This window comes from Bombina bombina, chromosome 8 (genome assembly GCF_027579735.1).
Source record: "Bombina bombina isolate aBomBom1 chromosome 8, aBomBom1.pri, whole genome shotgun sequence".
Classification (NCBI taxonomy): Eukaryota; Metazoa; Chordata; class Amphibia; order Anura; family Bombinatoridae; genus Bombina; species Bombina bombina.
Window position 1 is genome coordinate 138950031 of NC_069506.1, and position 20605 is coordinate 138970635.

Genomic DNA, 20605 nt, shown 5'->3' on the forward strand with positions numbered 1-20605 from the left:
TACTTGGGAAACTATTGGTGAATAAACATGTTTTAAAATAATGTAAAAGAAACAAATTACTGGTGTGTTTAAAGTCTTATTTCATTGAAGACAACAGCGGTGTACTTACAGGTAAGTACCTCCCTTTGGGACTTTGTTTAGTGACTTCGGTCTAAAAGCGTCATCGGGGTCTTCCAGGTTTAGACGTATGACTATGCGACAGTACGTTTATTACATCTGGGGAAGATTATTTTGGAGAGGAGGTAGAGGCTTGTGTGGAAGTTGTATGTCCGTTGGGGTTTTGCATACAAGTCTTTTCATATAGCTGAGTGACCAGTGGAGAAAGTTCTTTTTTGCATTGGAAAGTGATTGATGATAAGTTAGAGAAAACTTGAATGCAGTTGTTCTTGTAGTCAAAGTCACGATTGTTTCTGGCCACAGAGATTATTTTTTTTTTCTGTATCTGAAAAGCATAAGAAACATCATGATGAGGTTGATCGTTCTTGGGGCAAAGACAAATAGTTCTATGTGTATATTGTCAATAGTAAGAGTCTGAGCCACTAGTGCATTGAGAATGTTCAGTATATAGATGTGCAAAGCAAATTCCTCTTTCAGGTCTTGAACCACTCTGCATAGTATCTCTTCCATTAAAGTAATTAAGTCAACATTTCAGCGTTGGCAATCATAGTGGAAGCTGTCTGTATTGAGTTGTTCCTCTGCTATTGTTACAGGAGCTTTTTAAATTAAGTGCTCACAGATTATAATTTTAAATTTACAGCTTTGGACATTTTGTCTGGTTTTGTTTATTTTCCCGTAGGTATTATAGAATTGTTTAGGAACAAGATTTGGATAATATAAAATAGGCAACAGCAGCAGTCTTCATGAGTATGTTCAAGTGAGCTAAGGCTTTGCAAAAACACCCGTTAAAGGGACATTAAACCCAGTTATTTTCTCTTATAATTCATACACGGCATACAGTTTTAAACATCATTTCATTTTACTTCTTTTATAAAATTTGCTCATTCTCTTGGTATCCTTTGAAGTAGCAGAAGTGCACTTCTGGGAGTTAGCTGAACATACTGTGAATGGCAATTACGAGAGGCATATATGTGTAGTCACCAGTGAGCAGCTAGCTCCCAGTAGTGCATTGCTGCTCCCGAGCCTACCTTACGTATGCCTGTCAACAAAGGATACCAAAAGAGCAAAGCAAATTAGATAATAGAAGTAAATTGGAAATTTGTTTAAAGGGATAGGTCAAAAATGAAATGTCATGGGTGCATTTCAATTTGAAATTGAAGTATTTTTGCAGTATACTTTCATCAGCAAAAATCTAGTAAAAGTTATTACTGTTTTTCTGCTGCCCTGTGAGGGCCTGTGCACCAGTATTCAAATACCATGGCAGTGGTGTGCATTGCTTCTGAGGACCTCATTTGCACCATACAAAAGACTGCTTACTGTGGTGTATTGTTTGAATACTGTTGTCTGGGCTTTCACAAGATGCGTATGCAACCGAAAAAACCGTAATAACTTTTACCAGAATTATTTTTGCTCATGAATGTATATTACAAAAATGTTTATTTTAAATTGAAATGCACTCATGCACATTTATTTTTTTACCTTTCTACCCCTTTAAAATTGCATGCCCTAGCTGAATCATGAACGTTTCATTTCTTTCTTAAGACACGGTGAGTCCACAGAATTATCAATTACTGTTGGGAATATCACTCCTGGCCAGCAGGAGGCGGCAAAGTGCACCACAGCAAAGCTGTGAAGTATTGCTTTCCTTCCCACAACCCCCAGTCATTCTCTTTGCCTTCAGTGCAAGGAGGAGGTGAAGGTTTTGGTGTGTGAAGAAGATTGAATTTATCTCTCTTCAATCAAGATTTTATTATTTTATAAGCCAGAGAAGGTTTACTCTGATCTTTTCTCTCAAGAATGGGTCTAGCCGTACTCCATGTTAGTCTCTTCAGTAGGGCAGTGGTGGCTTTTTAAGCAGTTAGGAACTTGTGGGTTGGGCTTACTGCTTTTTCTTAACATGTTTGCTGCCCTGATATAGAAAGCCAGAGTAGGCTTACTCTGTTTCTTTCTTTCTTTCTTTAACAGGTCTCTGTGAGGAGTGGCATCCTCTCATGCCGGGTGATCTGTCCTCCTGCCGGACAGCTGGATATACAGGTAAGTGCCTTCTGGTCTTCTGGGAGGAGGCTGGCACTGAAGGGGTTAAGAACCCTCAGTATTTTATATGGGACTCTGCATCCTTAGTAAGGATGTTTTATGGCAGGGGCAGGCACTACAATGTGAATTGGAGACTTAAGGTTGAACTCCTTCACAGCAATGAAGGAGTTAACCTTTATGTTGGCTCAATAAAAAAAATCAGATGTTTATATGACATCACTTTTTTATGGAGACAGCCTCTCAGTGTCCCGCACGGTGACTGTTAGGAGGCTGCGCTCTGTCAACCTTAGCGGCGCCTTTGTTATGGAGGAGAAGTCAGGGAATAATAAAGGTAGCTAATTTTTATTATTTTTTTGCTGCCCCATTACTAAGCTGAGGTTTTTGTAACTCTATTGGCGGAATGAAGCGCAATGTATAATGCACGCTTCATTTCCTTGCCGAGTATATTGTTCTCGCCTCCTTCATCTCCAAAGCTGAGCGGCACCATTTTGGCGGTCTACGTCATTGGTTTTTCACTCCTCCTCGTTCTCAGACATGAGGACGGAGCAGCGTTCAATATCTGTCCGGTTTGTCTTCCCTTACTAAGAGGACACTGTTACAGTGAGGTTGTTATGTCTGCAGACCGGGAGAGCAGTTTTTAGGTCTGACAGCAGTGTGCCATATATTTAAGATTAAGGATGTCCCTACCACCCTAGTTAATGGTAGACATTCTTTGGGCCTGGAATTTAGAACAATTTATGGATCCTGGGGACAACGGTTTTGAAAATATTTTAGTCCCTTATATTAAAATTCATGTTTTTCAATATTAATATATTTTTTTATTATTGAGCCTCCTGTAGGATGGCTCTATTTTTCTACGTTGTGCTTGCATTTACTAGCTTTTCAGTACTTAAAGTGACAGTTTCATTACAAGGACATGTTTCTGCCAATCATGTTGGTATGTTAGGCACAACATTTTTTCTCGATGCAATTCTGTGCGGCTTGCTTTTTGAAAACAGTGTATGTTTTTTGTATGTTAAAGTGACAGCTAACTTAAGTGACAATATTTAACCATTCACATTTTAAATATTTCTATCCTTGCCCTGTGTTCTTTTAGAAAAGAACTCTGTTGGTTATTACATGCTGGCTTACCTTCAGTAAGGCGCAAGCAGTGTATGTGAATTGTTGGTTTGTTTCCTTATTTGGTAAGGCAAACAATATACAATAATTTTTCAGCCATGTTTGCGCTTATCTCTTGAGGGTAGAGATAGAGCTTGACTCTGAGCCCATTGTCTCCCAGGATGATGCTGTTTAGGCAGTGCCACAGCTTTCTCCTGTAACGTCCCTAGCCTCTATGGCGTCACATGCAGTGCCTGTGGTTCCTCTCAATCTCCTAGAGGAGTTATTTGCATGCAGAAATTACTGCCCAGGTATCTTCTGCGATTCCTGTGGCATTATCTGCTTTTCCTATAATAAGCGATATCGCAAGAGAAAAATTAGAGATTCAGATAGTAGGGTTTCTGTCCGCCTGATGCTACACAGGTTGTCTTTCCTTATATGTATGATGAGGATACTTCGGTAGCCTCTGAGGGTGGAATCTCAGATTCGGACACTATAATTCCTTTATCTGATGCTGAAGTGGTATTCTTCAGTTTTAAGCTTGATCACCTTTGTGTATTGTTAAAGGAGGTTTCGGCTTCTACGGTGACTCCAATACGCCTATCGTTGTCAATCCCACGGAATTTAGTCAACTTCATGTTTCCTGTTCAAGTCCGTGCTTGGAGTTTTTATTCAGGAATGGGAGAAGTCAGTGTTTTCTTTTTCCCTGTCTCATTAAAGAAGATTTTTCCTGTCTCTGTTTCCTTTTCTACTCTGGCTATAGAGGATAGCTGCTCTTTTTCGGATCAATGTTCTAAGCTAAGGGCTTATATGGATGTTTGTATTGCCTCTGTGTCAAGTGCAGCATCTTTTTGGTGCAACGCTTTGTCTGATTCCATTTGGGTAGAGGCCCCTTTGGAAAAGAGAGCTAGAACAGAATTAAGGCTCCCAAGTCAGTTCTTTTATTTCTGATGTTACCATGCTAGTCATTAAGCCAAGGGCTAAGTCACTGGCTTCGCTGTGCTAGCCCGCGGGGTGTTGTGTAGCGAGTCCGTTTCATAATCTGAAGGCCGTGAGTTAGGCCTCACACAAGGCACTTGCTCTTTCAAAATACTCTTAGATTTTTCTTCTGAGTTTTCCTTACAAGGGTAAGACCTTGTTTGATCCTTATCTAAGAGGTAAATTTCTGATATTCGGGCAAGGGTCGTTTTCGACCACCAGAAGAACGTCTGAGTAGAAACTTGCAGCTTAGTCTATCTTAGCATGTAGGGTTTGCCTCCAATACAGGAACTATTGGGGGGCTGATGCTCTCGGTTTTTTTTTCAAACATGGGTACGAGATGTCCCGGATAGGCTGCGGACTTAGTGCCTCAGGGTTACTAAATAGAATCAAACCCTTACTCCCAGACGCAGATTCCATCTCCCAGTTTTATCTGCGGACCAGATAAGAGAACCGTTTTTTAATTGTTTTTGGGACCTTTTTCCCTGGGAGTGATAGTCCAGTTTTGTGTAAGGCAACAGGGTCTAGGATTCTGTTCATCCTGTTCGTGGTTCCCAAAAAAGTGGGAACTTTTCATCATAGTTAAGACCTTAAGTGACTCAACTAGTTTTTCTCAGAGTACCATCCTTCAAAATGTCTTTCTTTGATTTGATTCTTCCTTTGGTCTAAGAGGGTCAGTTCATGATGATCATAGACCTGGGAGACGCGTATCTTCAAGCTCCTGAGATTTGTCCTTCTGTCAAACACTTTCAGTTTGCCGCCCTTCCTGGACAACATATTGGTTCAGGCGCAGTCCTTCTAACAAGCAAACTCTCATTCAGGGATCTTATTGTCTTTCTCTTCGTCCCCCATGGATGGGAAGTGAATATGAAGATGAGTTCCCTTGTTCCAACTACAGGGGTAGTTTTTCTTAGGGACCATAATAATTTCCCTAATCTGAACTTTTTTCTGACAAGAGGTCAGAAAATCAAGGATATTCCATCTTGTCTCTTTCTACATTTCTATTAGGCCTTCAGTGGCTTAAGGTATGGAGGTAATTCATCTGATGGACACTTTGTTGGACATCGTCCCTTTGCTCGTTTCCATCCGAGAGTTCTGCTGTTATGCATGCTCGGATAGTAGTACGGATTCAGGTGAATCTGTCTTGGAAGACAGGTTTTCTCAGGAGAATCGGGGTACTTACTCTGGAGGCCTTCCTGGGTGATAGTGCCCACGGTCGCCAGCCTGTTGGGCTAGGGACTATGGACTCGGGAGGAGTCTGTTTTCCCTATTTCCATCTTGGAGTTGAACAATATGCAATGTTCTGTTGACTTGGCCTCAGTTGTCCTTAGCCCGGTTTATCAGGTTCTAGTTGGACAATTTTACCTCAGTGGTTTGCATCAACCACCTGGGAGGAACCTGGAGTTCTTTAGGCATAATTGGGGTCAGTGGGCGGACGCTCACAATTGCTGTTTATCTTCTATTCATTCCAGGAGTGAATACTGGGAGCGGACTTCTTGAGAAGTCAGACTTTTTATCTGGGTGCTCTTTCTGGAGGTCTCTCCAGATTAATCCTTGACTAGGGGGGTACTGGAGTCGGATCAGTTGGCAGTACGACTAGCTTCCTAGGTACGTTTAGAGGTCTGGAGATCAGCAGGCTGTCCTGATATGTAGCCTTTGTGGAGATGTAATCTCTTCCAACTTGAAGGTTGTTTCTGAGGAAGGATATTCCGATCAGGATCCTTCCTTCATCCAAACTTGTTTTCTCTAAGATTCTCTGTTTGGTGTTTTGAACACTTAGTTTTGTCTATGTGTGGTTTTTCTGCAGTGGTCATTGTGACCTTGATTCAGGCTCCCAAGCCTGTAACTGGTCATTTTTACCATAAGGGTATGGCAATGAATACCTTTATTTGGTGAGAATCCAGGGGCTTCTCTTGGAAGTAGGGTCAGGATTCCTAGGATTTTCTCTTTTCTCCAGGTAGGTCTGGAGAAGGGTTGTCAGTGTCTGGCAGAGTCAGATTTCTGCATTTTTCTACTCGTTACACTTGTCTGGCAGATGTTCCAGATGTTTATTCTTTTTGTCAGGTCCTGGTTAGGTTCAGGCCTGTATTTTAGTCTGTTGCTCCTATTGAAATCTTACCCTTGTTTTTTAGTTTTTGCAGCAGGCTCAGGTTGAGCCATTGCATTCCATAGATATTTAGTTTTTATCTTGGAAGGTTTTCTTTCTTTTCCCTATCTATTCTGCTCGGAGAGTTTCGAACTCTCGGCTTGCAGTGTGATTCGTCTTATTCTCTTTCAGATAATGCGATTCTTCGCCCTAAGTGGTTCGAATATCTTTTTATTCAGAATCTAGTTGTTCCTTCTCTGTTTTCTTCCTTATTCTTATAAGCAATGTTTGTACATGACTTGGATGTTGGGCGTACTTTTAATATTTTTCTACTGGCAACCAGGATTTTCGCCAGTCTTCTGTTCTGTTTGTTTTTCTGGAAAGTGAAGAGCCAGAAAGCTGCTGCTTTTTTTTTTTTTTCTGGCGAAGAAGTTTGATTGTTTGGTTTTTAGACTACTGGTCTGCAGTCTTCTGAGAGAGTTATAGCTTATTCCACGAGGGCTATCTTTTCACCTTGGGCTTTCAAAGATAAAGCTTATGGACAGCTTTGCAAGGCTACTCATGGTCTTCTTTGCATACTTTTCCAAATTTTATCAATTTGAATCTTTTGCCTCGGCTGAGTTTTCTTTTGGGAGAAGGGTTCTTCAAGCGGTGGTGCCTTCTGTTTGGGTTACCTGTCTTGTCCCTCCCGAATCATCGGTGTCCTCTAGCTTGGGTATTGATTCCCAACAGTAATTGATGATTCTGTGTACTCACCGTGTCTTAAGAAAGAAAACAAAATTTATGCTTACCTAATAAATGTATTTATTTCTTGACACGGTGAGTCCACGGCCTGCCCTTATTTTCAGACCGTTTTGTTAGATAAACCTCAGGCACCTCTGCACCTTGTGTTATTTCCTTTCTCTCCTTTTCCTTCAGTCGAATGACTGGGGGTTGTGGTAAGGGAAGTGATACTTAAAGGGACATGAAACCCAAATTTTTTCTTTCATGATTTAGAAAGAGAATGCAATTCTAAACATCTTTCTAATTTACTTCTATTATCTAATTTGTTTTATTCTCTTGATATTCTTTGCTGAAAAACATATTGAGAGATGCTCAGTAGCTGCTGATTGGTTGCTGCACATAGAAGCCTCGTGTGATTGGCTCACCATGTGCATTGCTTTTTCTTCAACTAAGGATATCTAAAAAGTGAAGCAAAATAAATAATAGAAGTAAATTGTAATGTTATTTACATTTGTATTCTCTATCTGAATCATGAAAGAAAGATTTTGGGTTTAGTGGCCCTTTAACAGCTCTTTGTCTCCTCCTGCTGGCCAGGAGTGATATTCCCAACAGTAATTGATGATTTCCGTGGGACTTAACGTGTCAAGAAATAAATAAATTTATCAGGTAAACATAAATTTTGGTTTTTACTTTACTGTCCCTTTGAGGCAAAATGATTGAATCTCTTAAGTATAAAAGGTGTTTATGTTGACGTGATTATTTGCTAACCAGTGGCATCTGGTGGTTGGTTTTAGAATATACTTTAGAATATACAAAGTCTTGCAGTTCAATAAATAGTAAAAAAATAAGCAGAAAACAACAAGGCTCTATACCCTTGAAACATAAATACGTATTTAGCTTTTAGTTATAAGATGTGTGGCAAATGTATTATCTCATATGAGAGGAAAATATAAATAATAATCCTCAAGTAAATTAGGAAACTTTATTGCTACATCAAATCTTCAAGTATAAGCAATACAGGTATGGTTTTTACTCTTTGTTGGTAAAAATATATCGCTTTAAGAGAGTCCTGCAAATATAGTTAACTACCTGTATGAAGGTTATATATAATCATCATGTTAAAGGGACATTATACACTCATTTTTTTGTAGATGATCTATTTATATAGCCCATAATGTTTTGCTTATTTTTAAATAACATTGCTCTGATTTTCAGACTCCTAACCAAGCCCCAAAGTTTTATGAGAATACCGTCAGCTACCTACTCCAGCTTGCTCCTGTTTGTGTAAAGGGTCTTTTCATATGCAAAAGAATGGGGAGAGGGGAGTGTCTTATTTCTCTTGTAAAGGTGTATCCAGTCCACGGGTTCATCCATTACTTGTGGGATATTCTCCTTCCCAACAGGAAGTTGCAAGAGGACACCCACAGCAGAGCTGTCTATATAGCTCCTCCCCTAACTGCCACCCCCAGTCATTCTTTTGCAACTCTCGACAAGAAAGGAAGTATCAAGAGATATGTGGTGACTTAGTATAGTTTTTTACCTTCAATCAAGAGTTTATTTTTAAACGGTACCGGCGTTGTACTGTTTTACTCTCAGGCAGAAATTGGAAGAAGAATCTGCCTGGAGGTTGATGATCTTAGCAGTTTGTAACTAAGGTCCATTGCTGTTCTCACACATAACTAAAGAGTATGGAAAGAAAACTTCAGTTGGGGGGACGGTTTGCAGATCACCTACTTTGAGGTATGTGCAGTATATTATTTTCTAGAGAGATAAGGTCTAGAAAATGCTGACAGTGCCTGATTTATTTGAGGTAAGCCTGATACTGTGATTTAACGTCTGGGATCATGCTTACAAGATAATGGTAATATTCATGTTAACTCTCATATTACTTAGTGTAAAAACGTTTGCATAACTTACACAGAAAAAACGTTTTTTCTCTGAGGGTGATAATCTTATTTGGGGCCTAGTTTTCCACATGGCTTGTTAGATTATTCCTAGGAGTACTTTTTTTAAGGCCCTCTGACATTGAGTGCATGGTGGGAGAGGCCTATTTTCGTGCACTTTATGCGCAGTTGATATTCAGACTGAGACATCCAGCTTGCCTAAAGGAGTCCCTCTGGCATCTAGGACCACTATAGAGGGTTTTTTTCCTGCAAAAATCGTGTTTAAGGGCAGGTTAGGAGCCACAGAAGAGCTGTGGCAGTGTGTTTGACTGTTTTTTTAATGGTTTAATAACCGTTTTTCTGATCCAGGTTTGGGGCCTAAGGGGTTAATCATCCATTTGCAAGTGGGTGCAATGCTGCTTTAGTCTCTTATACAAACTTTAAAAATTTTGTAGAGTTTACTACTTTTTAACACTGTTTTGCAGTTTATGTGGTAGTTTTTTTTTCTCTTAAAGGCACAGTACCGTTTTTTGTTTAATTGCTTTTTCACATTTATTAAAGTGTTTTCCAAGCTTGCTGGTCTCATTACTAGTCTGTTAAACATGTCTGACATAGAGGAAACGCCTTGTTCATTATGTTTAGAAGCCATTGTGGAACCCCCTCTTAGAATGTGTACCAAATGCACTGACCTTTCTATAAGTTATAAAGATCATATTATGGCTTTTTAAAGATTTATCACCAGAGGTTTTCCTCAGACTGACAAAAGGGGAGGTTAAACCACCTAGCTCTCCCAATGTGTCAGAACCTATATCTCCCGCGCAAGTGACGCCCAAGTACATCTGGCGCGTCCAATGCGTTTACCTTACAAGACATGGCAGCAGTTATGAATCAATACCCTCACAGAGGTATTGTCCCAAACTGCCAGGGTTACAAGGAAAGCGTGACAGCTCTGGGGTTAGAACAAATACAGAGCTTTCTGACGCTTTAGTAGCTATGTCTGATATACCCTCACAATGTACAGAAGCCCGAAGCTTCGACATTTCTGATTCAGGGAAGGCGTTACTTCAGGTCTGACTCTGAAATGACAGCATTTAAATTTAAGATTGAACACCTCCGCTTGTTGCTCAGGGAGGTTTTAGCGACTCTGGATGACTGTGACACTATTGTAGTCCCAGAAAAATTGTGTAAAATGGACAAATACTTAGCAGTGCCTGTTTACACTGATGTTTTTCCAATCCCTAAGAGGTTTTCAGAAATTATTACGAAGGAATGGGATAGACCAGGTGTACCGTTCTCTCCCCCTCCTGCTTTTAAAAAGAAGTTTTCCCATAGATGCCGCTACACGGGGACTCGTGGCAGTCGGGTCCCTAAGGTGGAGGGAGCAGTCTCTACCCTAGCTAAGCGTACAACTATCCCCGTCGAGGACAGTTGTGCTTTCCTAGATCCAATGGATAAAAAATTGGAGGGTTTCCTTAAGAAAATCTTTATACAACAAGGTTTTATTCTCCAGCCTCTTGCATGCATTGCCCCAGTCACTGCTGCAGCGGCTTTCTGGTTCGAGTCTCTTGATGAGGCTCTACAGGTGGAGACCCCGTTGGATGATATCCTAGACAGGCTTAAAGCCCTTAAATTAGCCAATTCATTTATTTCTGACACCGTTTTTCATTTAACTAAGCTAACGGCTAAGAATTCAGGTTTTGCCATTCAGGCGCGTAGGGCGCTATGGCTTAAATCCTGGTCAGCTGACGTTACTTCAAAGTCTAAGCTTCTCAACATCCCCTTCAAAGGGCAGACCCTATTCGGGCCTGGACTGAAGGAGATCATTTCTGATATTACTGGAGGAAAAGGCCACGCCCTTCCCAGGATAGGTCCAACAAATTAAGGACCAAACAGACTAATTTTCGTTCCTTTCGAAACTTCAAGAGTGGCGCAGCTTCAACTTCCTCTACTGCAAAACAAGAAAGAAATTTTGCCCAGTCCAAGCCAGTCTGGAGACCTAACCAGGCCTGGAATAAGGGAAATCAGGCCAAAAAACCCGCTGCTGCCTCTAAGACAGCATGAAGGAGTAGCCCCCCGATCCGGATCTAGTTGGGGGCAGACTTTCTCTCTTCGCCCAGGCTTGGGCAAGAGACGTCCAGGATCCCTGGGCTCTGGAGATTGTTTCCCAGGGATATCTTCTGGATTTCAAAGCCTCATCTCCAAAGGGGAGATTTTATCTCTCACAATTATCTGCAAACCAGATAAAGAGAGAGGCATTCTTACGTTGCGTTCAAGACCTTCTGGTTATGGGAGTGATCCACCCAGTTCCAAGAGAGGAACAGGGGCAGGGATTCTATTCAAATCTGTTTATAGTTCCCAAAAAAGAGGGAACTTTCAGACCAATCTTGGATCTCAAGATCCTGAACAAATTTCTCAGAGTCCCATCCTTCAAGATGGAGACTATTCGAACCCATCCACCTATGATCCAGGAGGGTCAATATATGACTACCGTGGACTTAAAGGATGCTTATCTCCACATTCCGATACACAGAGATCATCATCGGTTTCTCAGGTTTGCCTTCCCTAGACAGGCATTACAGTTTGTGCTCTTCCCTTCGGGTTAGCCACGGCACCAAGAATCTTTACGAAGGTTCTAGGGTCCCTTCTAGTGGTTGTAAGGCCACAAGGCATAGCGGTGGCTCTCCTTAAATAGACGACATTCAGATACGGGCATCGAATTTTCAAATCGCAAGTCCCATACGGACATTTGTTCTGGCATTCCTGAGGTCCTCACGGGTGGAAAGGTGAACGAAGAAAAGAGTTCTACTCTCCCCCTCTCCACAAGAGTTTCCTTCCTAGGAACTCTGATAGATTTCAGTAGAAATGAAGATTTTTCTGACAGAGGTCAGGTTGTCAAAGCCTTCTAACTTCCTGCCGTGCTCTATTATTCCACTTCTCAGCCATCAGATGCTCAGTGTATGGAAGTAATCCGGCTTAATGGTAGCGGCAATGGAACATAGTCCTGTTTGCCCGCCTACATCTTAGACCACTGTAACTTTGCATGCCCAATCAGTGGAATGGGGGATTACACAGATTTGTCCCCTCTGCTAAATTCTGGATCAAGAGACCAGGGATTCTCTTCTCTGGTGGCTATCTCGGGTTCTGGAACTAAGAGCGATATTCAATGCTATTCAGGCTTGGGCCTCAGCTAGCTGCGGTCAGTTCATCAGATTTTAGTCGGACAACATCACGACGGTAGCCTATATCCACCATCAGTGGGGAACAAGGAGTCCCTGGCAATGTTTGGAGGTCTCAAAGATAATTCTATGGGCAGAGGTTCACTCTTGCCATCTCTCAGCTATCCATATCCCAGGAGTAGAGAACTGGGGAGGCGGATTTCATAAGTCGCAGACTTTTCATCCGGGGGAGTGGGGAGCTCCATCCGGAGGTATTTGCCCAGTTGATTCAACTATGGGGCAAACCAGAACTGGATCTCATGGCGTCTCGTCAGAACGCCAAGCTTCCTCGTTACGGGCCCATGTATCCCAAGGCAGCGCTCATAGATGCTCTAGCAGCACCCTTGTCCTTCAGCTGGCTTATGTGTTTCCACCGTTTCCTCTGCTCCCTCGTCTGATTACCAAGATCAAGCAGGGAGAGGGCTTCGGTGATTTTGATAGCTCCTGCGTGGCCACACAGGACTTGGTATGCAGATCTGGGTGGACATGTCATCCTTTCCATCATGGACTCTGCCGCTAAGGCAGGACCTTTTACTTCAAGGTCCTTTCAAACATCCAAAATCCAATTTCTCTGCGTCTGACTGCTTGGAGATTGAACGCTTGATTCTATCAAAGCGTGGTTTTTCCGAGTCGGTCATTGATACCTTAATTCAGGCTCGAAAACCTGTCACCAGGAAAATCTATCATAAGATATGGTGTAAATATCTTCATTGATGTGAATCCAAGGGTTACTCATGGAGTAAAGTCAGGATTCCTAGAATCTTAACCTTTCTCCAAGAGGGATTGGAGAAAGGATTGTCAGCTAGTTCCTTAAAGGGACAGATTTCTGCTCTGTCCTTTTGCACAAACGTCTGGCTGAGGTTCCAGATGTTCAGGCGTTTTGTCAGGCTTTAGTTAGAATCAAGCCTGTGTTTAAACCTGTTGCTCCGCCATGGAGTTTAAATTTAGTTCTTAAAATTCTTCAAGGGGTTCCGTTTGAACCTTTGCATTCCATAGATATTAAGCTTTTATCTTGGAAAGTTCTGTTTTTAGTAGCTATCTCCTCGGCTCGAAGAGTTTCAGAGTTATCTGCTTTACAGTGTGATTCCCCTTATCTGATTTTCCATGCAGATAAGGTTGTTTTGCGTACCAAACCTGGGTTTCTTCCTAAGGTAGTATCTAATAAGAATATCAATCAGGAGATTGTTGTTCCTTCATTATGTCCTAATCCTTCCTCAAAGAAGGAACATCTTTTACACAATCTTGATGTGGTTCGTGCTTTAAAGTTTTATTTACAAGCTACGAAGGATTTTTGTCAAACATCTGCTTTGTTTGTTGTCTACTCTGGACAGAGGAGAGGCCAAAAGGCTTTGGCAACTTCTCTTTCTTTTTGGCTGAGAAGCATAATCCGTTTAGCTTATGAGACTGCTGGCCAGCAGCATCCTGAAAGAATTACAGCTCATTCCACTAGAGCGGTGGCTTCCACATGGGCTTTTAAAAATGAGGCCTCTGTTGAACAGATTTGTAAGGCGGCAACTTGGTCTTCGCTTCATACTTTTTCTAAATTTTACATATTAGATACTTTTGCTTCTTCGGAGGCTATTTTTGGGAGAAAGGTCTTACAGGCAGTGGTGCCTTAAGTTCCTGCCTTGTCCCTCCCTTCATCCGTGTCCTAAAGCTTTGGTATTGGTATCCCACAAGTAATGGATGAACCCGTGGACTGGATACACCTTTACAAGTGAAAACAAAATTTATGCTTACCTGATAAATTTATTTCTCTTGTGGTGTATCCAGTCCACGGCCCGCCCTGTCATTTTAAGGCAGGTGTTTTTTATTTTGAAACTACAGTCACCACTGCACCCTATAGTTTCTCCTTTTTTCTTGCTTGTCTTCGGTCGGGGAGGAGCTATATAGACAGCTCTGCTGTGGGTGTCCTCTTGCAACTTCCTGTTGGGAAGGAGAATATCCCACAAGTAATGGATGAACCCGTGGACTGGATACACCACAAGAGAAATAAATTTATCAGGTAAGCATAAATTTTGTTTTCCCACTTGCAGTGGGCTTTTCAGCAGAGCTAAACTGAGAGCTTCTAAGTAAGTTTTTAAACAGTTTTATACAGAATTTTTATATCAGTATCTGTTAGGTGTCCCCTTCAGGGGGTAAGTGTCAGTGCAGGCCAAAGCCTGGGGCCTAGTGTACCACCTGAGGCATATGTAGATTACCTGATAAGGGCCCCTTAGAATGACTCAGACCACGCAGCATTATGATCGAAAGCCAATTCTGTTTATTGCACAGTGCAAGCCTTTCTTATAGTGACATACAGGGTTAAGGGGATGACACGTTAGGACCGCGTCATCTTACACAGTTATACAGAGCAATTTACAAGGAAAAACTGGAACATGAGTTTCTCATAACAATATTTACAGAGTCATAACAAACTACCATCTGCAGAGACAACCGAGTGTCTAAAGCCTCTTGTTTACATTATCTTATTCTATCTTACTTCTAGGCATTAGGCCAGGGTACATTGGCAAGGCCGAATAGCTAAAGAAACTCATAACATGCATATAATTCTCACTGCATAATACCCCAGTATAATAAAGTCTATTCATTACAAAATGGCTGCGAGGAACAAGATGGCTGCGAAGAACAAGATGGCTGCCGTCAGGTTCATATTACCCCTAACATACCATCCTTTTATTCTAACAGAATAACATAAAAATAGACAGGCATAGAAAATTAGTAAAGCCTTATATTATGGTAACAGAACTCTATAAGAATACTAAAGAGAAAAATATTTGCATGTCGTGATATACTTTTATAGGCTAATTGTCACTGCATATAGGTACAGTCCCTCCAATACCTTCCATCTATCCTCCAGCCTTCCCAAAACTACCGGTCTACCAGTACAGAAACCCAACCAGCCCCCCATCTACCCCCCAAACAACGCTGCATCTTCTATCTCTCCACCTGCATTGCTAGCACCCCCCAATATGTCCAACAGTTCCTTTTCCACAGTAAAGCATGACATAGCAACAGCACAACTGTCTCTAGGTGGCCTCTGAATACTTTAAGAACAGTCTTTGTCCATTTGAGAGCGCTGCACCTTGACACTTTGCTATAATACAGTTCTCCAACAGTTCATTTGCAGTAGGGGTGCTTATCCACGGTTCTTCCGCAGGGAGATACTGGAAATCTGATGGTTTGTTCATGGGGTAGACAAGGCAACCAGTGGATACCCATGGCAAGCAGACACTCGAGTCACAGGGAGTCTAGGAAGCAAACAGAAACAGTACAGGATGAGTACACACCGCAATACAATCACAATTATGTCCAAATAAAACGTCACTTTCATCCTATGTCATTTAAAATCAAACAAAACATTGTTGATATATAATACAAACTAAATACATTGACATTTCTCAGAGAATAATTTACAACTTCTCTATACACTTTTAAATGATACTTCATGAATACTACGCAAGTGAAAACCTGTCAGACTTCCTCAAGGGCCTGAATGTTTATGCTAAAACTTATGCTAAGGCCTGCCCTGTTGTAAGAATGGAAAAAAGAAAACAGTCAATGAAAATAAATGAATTTCTTTACAATATCACTTTGAACTTCTAAAAAATAAAAGAACCTTGTGTTGCTTTATTCTGGATGGCTGCTATCTATAATGCTTATAATTCTCCAACCTAAATTCTCTCACACTCCTATATGAGGAAAGCATACAAACAGAACATCATTTAAAACTACAAGCTCTTTTAAAGGTAAACACATCTTTATGGTAAGAATTACTCTCTTTGACAAACATCAGGAATGACCAAATTCACTTTGCAGATACCATACTAATTAATAAAAGGGAAAAATACATTTGCTTTCATAAACTATAATTATGCTATTCCCTGAACAAACATTTCTCTGTATATTTACTATAAACTCCTAGCTTAGACGTGTCCTCCTTATGTTCTAAAGGGTGAAGGGTCTAAAATATTATGCTATGTTGCAGCATTTTCCTTAAACCTATTTTCTATACTCAGTGGGGCCATTCAATAGAGTACAATACTGCGAAGTTCACAGTTACACTTATCTAAAGAGTTACTATGTTAAGCACATAAACTACAATGTGCACTAATACCAATGAAGCATATGATTTCTTAGACCAAATATGATCAATAAAAATAAAACAAATACAAGAGAATACAAAACAAGCAATATAAGGAATAGGGTTAAAACAATACTCCCCTAATTTAATTGGTTGATCCTGTAACAGCATAACAGGACTTCCATATCGAGCGGTAAGGCACAGTCCAGAGAAGGATAGTCTTTATGTCCTGAAGACACACATCAGAGAAAACAGTCATGGATTACCCAGAGTCCAGTTCTGGGGCTGGTACCAGCATGCAAAGCAAAGAATGGATCCAAAGATAGTTCAGTAACTTTTTTTACTGCAGTATGATGGTTAAAACAAGCTTGACAAAAGGTCTTTCATCTTTATCTTTTCTTTCTTTAAAGGTTTACTTGCTTTCAATCTTTAATCTTTTGAAGAGTGCACTTATGGAATTTTGCCTGTACAGATTTTACCTAAATATGGAAACTCAAAAATAATTCAGTTAGTGTGTTTCAATCTCTGAAGACAGCATACTCTCATCCTGCAAATACAAATATAGTGTTAAGAACCACATAGAAAAATAAAACATTTTAGGCATCTGAAATTAACACAATAACATTGTACGAGGAGATTCAAAACGTTGTAGGTTCACCTCCTAAAAATAATCTCCTCCATTACATAAAGATATTCATCAATACTCATCAATACTTCCCCCATGTTTGCGTGAAACATCTCATGTGACACGCAAACACAAGATAACAAGAAACTAAACGATAAATCATGCACTCCACTCATGCAGAGACAATTCTCAATAGCAAGCAAAATGAAATACACTTCACAATTCAATATGCTGTCCACAAAAGAGAAAAACATAACAAACAATGAAAACCAATCGTTCTTGCCTTACACAAAACGAAACATTAGCTGCTGACACAAATTTCAAACAACCACAATTAACTTAGAATGCAACACATATTCTGACATTCGCTGAAATACACACTCAGAACATGACAAACAATTAAAAACATCCACTATGTACAAAACTTTAATATCACACAAAGAAAGCAATCACAGCAGATGCCCAAGAAACTTAAGTTGCAGATTGCACAAATAAAATTGCGCTTATTTGGGAAAGATCAGATAACCACAGTAGCCACTGTTAAAGGGACATTCTAGGATAAATGAAAATTCATTATTCAGATAGGACTTTTAATTTTAACCAAACTTCCTAGATTAAACCAAACATAGGTAGGCTCATATGCTAATTTTTTTTTAAACCTTTGAGGACTGCCTCTTATCACAGGCTGTATAAATCTCATTACAACACCAAGAGACAGAATACACGTAAGCCATATAAATAAAACCAAAACTGTGAACAGATAAATTAGCTAGTTATATAAATGCAGTAGAATCAGATAAACTGTGCATCATTTGTTTTAGGGGTGTTTATTTCTAGACACCTTATAGACCACGGCTTAACTGTTAAGCAGCAATCAAAGTCATTGCAATAATAGTGGTAGACTAGTTAATAACCAAATAACTATATATATTTTAAAGTGTCACTGGAATCACTTCATTAAATAATATCTCCTTTATTTATTGAACGCAGTGGGGGTTATTTTAAATAACAAAGAGTTATATCTGTGAGATACAGTTTGACAGCCACAGAAATAAAATTATCATTTTTTAAGCTATATTCTATGACAGAATATAATATAAATACTTGTTTCTTTGTAGTGAGCAATTTATAGTTATCATTTTTTATAACATAGAACACCAGTACTGCCGCTTTAAATGTACAGTGCAAATTGTTCTCTCTGTAACAAAGCCAAAAAAAACCAAAACATGCACAGTGTTATCATTCTTCTCAAGGATAGTGAGGCAAGCTCAAAGTTTCATTTCTACTTAAAGGAGAAACACTGTTTACTGCTTAAAAATATAAAATTCACACTAAAACTTGATAAATGCTAATTAGTTTAACCACAACAAAATTATTGGATTTAACGTTGTATATAATTTGATATTCCCATTCTGCAGTTGTCCAGCCAAATATAACAACCGTATATAACACAAAAAAAATAAGCTTTCTGAAAAAGAAATACTAATACAATTTCTCCTTTAAATTAATCCCAATGATCCTTATAATAAAGAAAATGTATACTGACGTTCATTAAATAGCCTAAACAAGCATAAGCAGCATAAGAACGCACTCACAGTGGGATGCAGGCTAATTAAAGGGACATTTTAACCAAATTAAAAATAATCTTTAATTGAAACTGCTAACACAGTGAAATATACTAGTGTTAGGCTTACAGTAAACCTCATCGTCTTTTATGTAAATATTCCCTTAAATTCTCAGATGTTATACCAGTTTTCCTGTATCCCTTTAAATATTTTCACTCCTCTGTTTTTTCTTGTTTTTTTTTTTTTTTTTTCTGTCCGCTAGTCTCACGGATCCCTACACTAAAATTGTAGACAACTTATCACTTCAGTTTGCATTACAGAGAGAATTAAGTTATGCTGCAAAAAAAATATCTGCTATCTGAACAGCAAATTTAAAATAAATATATACAAAGAAAGGTCTCTAAAAATATATTTAGCAAACTACTAATACAGGGTTATTGCACTGGTTCTTTAAATAAGAAAATGACAATTTTCTATTGCTCCGTCTACGCACTGAGCTCTGATTTTCCAGACAAATATAAGATAATATGCCGCTTGTGTAACAAGTCATGGACAATACATTAATAGCAACACCTTGTTACAGTGAACTGTCCCTTTAAGGACTAACCATTCATCACGCAAATTACATATGTATATCCTAACCACAATCTAGGCTGCTTGTATGATTTACCACACCAATTTCACCTCTGTACTGTAGCATGACCTGCAGATTAATTTACTTGCAACAAAAACGGACGCCCTTTTAGAAAAACTTTCAATTACAGCCTATAAATATATTTCATTGTGTGCACCCACGCCGTGCACAGACCTTACAAATACAACATACGTTAACCCATTAATCATACCAGAAACAATTTCATATTTACCAGAGCGTGACAAAAATCCCATACCATCGCACTTTCAAAGCCGTTACTTCACTTGCAAAAACAATATCATATCTTTACATGCCGCCACACAATTATCACTTAAAACTAAAACTGCATATGAATACCACATACTTAAAACATGCTGGTGACTTTGAAATACAGTTATATAAAATAACATTACCAAATATCTTCTAAAAACGTCTGATTTCCCAGCAGAGAAACAGAAGAAAACATTATTACGATACAGACACACAAGTTCATTCCATCTCGCATACCAGAGATTCACTCCCTTTTTTCCTTTCTCAGAAAAGCATCTATTTTTCTAGCGTACGACATACATATATATATATAAAAAACACTAGATTAACTTTTCACCATTTCCACAATGCATTTTTTCTTTTTTTCCGAAACCCCACAAAATGGCCACTTTTGCAGGGTTTGAGACAATCATTTTCAAATAATACATTCTGTTCCTGGTCCAAAGTAAATCTGTTACACGCATACCATAGTGAGAACCTACAGACCATCACACATTATGCATCTCAATATACAAAATTTCAGTTTTGTTACTGCAAGCAAACAAAAAAAAAATCTTACAAACGGAGACAGGATTTCTTTTCTCTCTTTTTTTTTTCTTTTCTGAGCTATGTGCACGCTCAGTGGTGGCCCCCCTTCTTTGCCTGCTACATTCTTTAACACAGAGATTTCTCTATTTATCAAACAGCAGTACTTACTGACCGTGTTTTTTAAAAAAATATTTCTGTCTTTTGCAGAAACTATTAACTCTTCTTTTCTTTTACCTTATACATGTAATTTTCTCTGTGCATTCTTATCTATGAGCAGTTCCCCTTTCTCAATACAATAATAGCCACAAGTAACATGCACAGCCACTTAATATTTTCTACGCACAGCATAATTTTATATAGCAGCAAAAGCAAGCATCAGATATCAACATGAGCTTCAGGTGGGTAGCAAAACTCTATTATGGGAATGAATATGGGAAACTTCAACACACGTGAGACTTACTCACTTCACTGCCACGTTCGCCCGGGGGAGTTTATCTTAAAAAAATCCTCCCGTCAACTGGCATTCATATATTTCTTGCGCGCTTATCACCGACAGGACTCACAATACCTGTCGTGTCCCAGCACAGGACTGATTACCTGTCTGGAGGGGTATCACAACTGCCGGCAGGACTTTAACCTCCGCAAACCTGTGCTTCAACCACAGGAACCCCTTTAACCTTATATCATATATTATCAACACCTATTACCAGACTAAATTTAGGTTCAAATTCACAGAAAGAAAGCATGGTAAAAGCACTCATAGTT

General features: G+C 39.6%; 1 protein-coding gene across 4 annotated transcripts in view; it reads left to right on the forward strand.

Moving 5' to 3' along the window:
* The window catches only part of LOC128638563 (uncharacterized), a 431654-nt gene that overhangs the window by 140211 nt on the left and 270838 nt on the right, over positions 1-20605 (forward strand). The window lies entirely within an intron of this gene.